Here is a 6,006-nt window from a genome sequence, read left to right as displayed (position 1 = left end):
TCCTATTTTTGTCACCAAAATTTATTAAATTTTTTATGACATATAGAAGACTAAGAATGATTTTGTCTAAGGAATTAGATCACCAAAAATTCACTTGGTGAATATATTTGGTGTGTGGGAAGTTGGAGCACCAAAGGTTGGTGCCCCTTCATCCCATGAGACGTCCCCTAGTCTCCTATTTATAGGAGATTCTCCACATGGCTTCTTACTATATTTTTAGGTGATAAGAGACAAGGGACATGGTAAACATAAAAAAAATTTTGAAAAAAAAAAAGAGAGAATTTTGAGTGGTAAAAGTTGCTATAAGGGTGGTGAGATTTTCAACAAGTGTTACTTGAGTGCCCTAGGATTTAATTTTTTTATATGTTGGAGTTAAAAATCAAATTCTAGATTATATGATATCTGAAGAGTTCTTCTTAGTGTTATTTTGGTGATAAGATCGAAAGCAACTGGGCTTTGGAGTGATTGTGACACAAGTTTGAAGCCAGCAGTGTTCTTGAGAAGATAAGGCTGCACAGCGCACCAGTTGGGAAGGACCTTGGCCATCTTCCATGTGGATCACCATTGGAAGACTTTTACCTTCAGATCTTATGGAGAACACCAATGTGCCACTTTTTTATTTTGGTGAAAGTATAAAATTCTATCCCTATGCATGCTTGATTTTGTTTTGATTGATATCGGCAAGATGATTCTAGGATTTGGATTTTGGCTCAGTAGTTTTATTTGATAAAGCTACTGATTTGTATATTTTAAAATTTTAAAAATTACTTTCTACTATATGGCTAGAATGCAACAGTGGTATTAGGGTCACCCATATCTAATTCGATCGAACAAATGCAATTTGGTAGTATAGAATCATTCTTGTTCATATCCTGTCAAAAATATAGCATTATTTTTAGCATCGATTCTTCAAACTCAAAAATTATTTTTGACTTTTACTGAACCATGATTCTAAATTTTAATTATTAAATTATAAATTTATGATAATTTAAAATTTTATTATCATGGTTGCATGATGCTTAAATCGATGTATTGGATATAAGGGTGTTATGTATGCCTAATTAGATTAGGATTTGTTATATTATATGTATCTGTTAGTCATATCTTATGACTTTGATTGCACCCTTATATGTTTTTTTTTTGGCATGATAATTCGATTGCTATTATGAATAGTTGAAGCATGCAAATTTGCATAATTTGTAGTGTATATTTTATGCGCTTATAGTTAGGATGCACTGAGACTAGTTCAAAGTTCCTCTTAAAAAGTATATTAAGTTGTAATGTCAGGATTCACTTTCTAATTAAAAATTGAATTCTTAAGATCAATTGGTATCGAGAAAAATATGAATGGTGATTTTCTAATTAGGTCCGTATGCTAGCTTGGCCAACTCTATTGGTGTCTAGAAAAGCTAGGGAAAGCCTCTCACCTATTTATCTGGCCAATTTGGTCTTGTTAATTTTTGAATTTAGATTGATTAAGTGATGTAGACATTACCAGGCTTTCTTTCAAACTTGATCGATAGAGTATGTCAAGATCTTAGTGAGCTTGGTGTGCTATTCACAAGACTTACTATAAAATTGACATGATGTTGATCAAGTGCATATTGATGCTTATGGTATATTTGAATAGTGTTGCTTTGTTGTGCTATCCACAAGGGCAGTATTGTTTAAGTATGACCATATGGATTGAAGGATCAACTTAACTAGAAACTATAGTTTGTTGTGCTATCCACAAGACTATATTGATCTAGAGATCAGAAAAAAAGATGTTAAAAATTATAAAGGTACAATTAGTAAAGAGTTACTTCTCTTGAACTCATGAATGCTTGTTGTACTATCACAAGGTATTTGTGAGGAATAGAGATCTCAACCCCATTAAAAAATATTAGAATATTTCCCAATTTTTATATTTGAGGGGTATGAAGTTCGATAAAATAGTGAGAGATATAATTAGATAAAAGTCCTAGTCTAGTTATGCATGTCATCATGAGTTATCCACTAATATATATTCTTGTTGTTGTAGATTAACTACACTCATGACATCCTCACTTTACTTAGAGGTATCCTAGATGCAAACAAGTTGACTGGATCCAACTATGTCGATTAGTTAAGGAACTTGAGAATTATTCTCACTCAGAAAAAAGTCTCCTATATTCTGGATACACCTACTCAGATTTTCTTGAGGAAGATACTTTTGAGGAGGAAAGGGCCACATATAAGATGTGAAAAGATGACAGTATGACTGTCAAATGCATCATACTTCTTCTATGAGCAATGAGTTCCAGAGGCAGCATAAAGACATGGATGTTCCCTCTATTCTCCTTAACCTTAAAAAATTATACGGGGAACAAAGTTGAACTGCTCGATATGAGATATCAAAGCAGTTATTCCGTATCCATATGACTGAAGGTACCTTCATACAAACTCATGTCCTAAAGATGATTGATTTGATCACTCATCTAGGATAGCTGGATTTTGCCATGGATAGTGAACTGAGCCAGGATTTTATCCTACAGTCTCTCCCTAACTCTTTTTCTTAGTTTGTTATTAATTATCATTTAAACAAACTAAATATTAGCTTGCCTGAACTGTTAAAGATGCTAAAAATAGCAGAGAGCCATTTCAAGGGTGAAAAGGCTCAAGTCCTTCATGTTGATAAGATCAGCAAGAAGAAGGTAAAGAAAGATTTTAAGAAAAAGATGAACCCTAAAACTAGCATCTCCAAGAAAAGGTAAAGAAGGTCTCTGCCAAAGTACTTGTTGTCAATGTGGCAAGGAGGGCCACTGGAAGAAGAATTGTAAGGAGTACTTTGCAACCATGAAATCAGCAAATGTTGCTAAAGGTTTATATATAATACAAACTAATTTATCATTAAGTATTTTATTTTCAGATTCTTGGGTATTGGATACTGCCAGTGGTTCACACCTTTACAAATCATTGCAGAGTCAACAAAAAATAAGAAATCTGAATAAAGATGATTTGAGCTATTCGGTGCTAGTGGAGAGTCCATTCAGATCGAAGCCATAGGAATCAGGATTTTGAAGTTACCTTCGGGCAAATTTTAAAATTGAAGATCTATTATTATATTTTAAATATTGTTAGAAATATTATTTCTGTACTATTATTATTGGAACAAGATTTTGAAATAATTACAAAGAACAATGGTTGTTCTATTTATTTTTCTAATGAATATTATGGAAGTACTTTTATTGATAATATTCTTATGTTTCTTTACTTAATGATAATGTATTTCATATTGATAATATGAAGAAAAGAAAGAGAGAGGATGTGAATATCACATACCTCTGGTACTGCCAACTTGACTATATAAATGAGTCAAGGATTAACAAATTATACAAAATAATTTTTTTGATCTTTATGATAATGAATCATCTAGAACTTATGAATCTTACCTCATGAAAAAAATGATCAAGACTCCATTTATTGGACATAGAGATCGGACGAGTAATATTTTTGACCTTGTACATACTGATGTATGTGGTCTAATATCGACTCAAGCCAGCGGTGGATACTCTTACTTCATTATGTTTACTGATGATAGATCTAGATTTGAAAATGTGTATTTAATAAAATATAAATCTGAAGTCTTTGACAAATTTAAAGAGGATCAAAGAATGGTTGAAAAATAAATTGATAAAAGTATTAAAACTCTTTGATCGGATCGAGGAGGAGAATACTTATCCAGTGAGTTTCTTGATTATTTGAAATAAAATGGAATACTCTCTCAATGGACACTCCTTATACTCCATAATTAAATAAAATTACAGAGAGGAGGATTCGCACCTTATTAGATATGATGCGGTCTATGATTTATTTTATGGATCTTTCGATATCCTTTTGAGGATATACCCTCGAGGCTGCAGCATATATCTTAAATAAAGTACCTTCGAAATCTATTTCTAACACTCTATATGAAATATGAAAAGAAAAAAGATCCAATCTTAAGCATCTTAAGATTTGGAGTTGCCTAGCTTACGTGAAAAATGTTAATGGACATAAGCTAGATGCTAGATCAGAAAGATACAGATTTGTAGGTTATTCCAAAGAGAGTATAAGATACTACTTCTATAACCCTACTCAACAAAAGATGTTTGTTGGTAGGCATGTCATTTTTTTGAAGAAAGAGTTTGTCCAAGAAAGAGGCAGTGGGAGGTCTGTTGAACTTGAGGAAGTTCAAAACCTACAATCTATCCAAGACTCACCAAATGATTTGCAACCAGATGTGCCTGTTGTTGAGGCACAGCCACTACACACACCTCCTCTCCGAAGGTCGAGTAAAGTGCGTAATGTACCACTCAGATATGGGTTTGTCATTGAGAATGACAACACAACCTACATCATTGAGAATGATGATCGCACAAGCTATTCAGAAGCTATCATGAGTAAAGACTCTGACAAGTGGCTCAATGCCATGAAATCCGAAATAGACTCCATGTATGTCAACCAAGTATAGACTTTAGTTGATGCGCCTGAGGGTGTGACCCCAATAGGCTGCAAATAGGTTTTCAAAAAGAAGATTGGAGCAAATGGCCAGATAGAGACCTATAAGGCTAGGCTTATGGCAAAAAGTTTCAAGCAAAAATAAGATGTTGATTATGAAGAAACCTTTTTGCTAGTAGCCATGCTCAAGTCTATTCGGATAATGCTTGCTATAGCAGCATACTATGACTATGAGATCTGGCAGATGGAATCAAGACTGCCTTCCTCAATGGAAACCTTGAGAAAGAAATCTATATGACTCAGCTAGAAAGATTTGTCTCAAGTGGGAGAGCAAATAGGTATGCAAGCTGAATAGATCCATTTATGGATTAAAGCAAGTATCGAGGAGCTAGAACATCCATTTTGATGAGACAGTCAAATCATTTGGCTTCATCAAAAATATGGATGAACCTTGTGTGTACAAAAAGAATAGTGGGAGTGCTATTATCTTCTTGGTCTTGTATGTGGATGACATACTGCTCATTGAGAATGATGTCCCGATATTGCAATCAGTCAAGACTTGGCTATCACAAAAATTTTTATGAAAGACTTGGGTGAGATGTCGTATATACTTGGTATAAGGATCTATAGGGATGGATCAAAAAAGATACTTGGCTTGTCCCAATCTAGGTACATTGACCTAGTGTTGAAGAGGTTCAACATGGAGGAAAGTAAAAGAGGTTACTTGCCCATAGGTCATGGCATACAACTCTCTAAGAAGATGTCTCTTAAGATACCTAAAGAGAAAAATAGAATGAGTTCTATTCCTTATACTTCGACTGTAGGATCGATAATGTATGCTATGTTATGTACCAGGCCTGATGTGGCTTATGCCTTGGGTATTGTAAGCAGATTTTAGGCTGATCCCGAGAGGATCATTGAAAAGCTATGAAAAATATACTCAAGTATTTGAGAAGGACTAGAGATATTTTTCTAATATATGGTGGATCTGATTTAAAACTGAAGGTTATACGGATTCTAGTTTCAATCTGATCTGGATGATAGTAAATCATATCTGGGTATGTATTCACTCTGTATGGTGGTGCAGTAAGTTGAAAAAGTTTCAAACAACAAATGATTGCTGACTTAGTCACTGAGACTGAGTATATTGCTGCAAGTGAGGCTACTAAGGAGGCCATCTGGATGAAAAAATTTATCACAAAGTTGGGTGTGGTTTCGAAGATTGAACAATCAATGCCCTTTATTGTGATAATACTAGGACAGTTGCTCAAGCTAAAGAACCAAGATCTCATCATAAATTCAAGGACATCCTAAGACGGTTCTATCTTGTTTGAGAAATTATCGAAAGATGTGATATGATCGTGGAGCGAGATGATATCAAGAATAATATAGTGGACCCATTCATTAAGGCCTTGTCAATGCAGTAGTTTGACCACCATCTTGATAGCATAGGTATCAAGTATAGGGGTGATTGGCTTTAAGTGCAAGTGGGAGATTGAAAGAATAATATCCTACAAGCCAATCACATATGGGATGCGATAGGGT

This window comes from Elaeis guineensis, chromosome 11, assembly GCF_000442705.2.
Source record: "Elaeis guineensis isolate ETL-2024a chromosome 11, EG11, whole genome shotgun sequence".
NCBI lineage: Eukaryota > Viridiplantae > Streptophyta > Magnoliopsida > Arecales > Arecaceae > Elaeis > Elaeis guineensis.
This window is presented reverse-complemented; position numbering follows the sequence as displayed.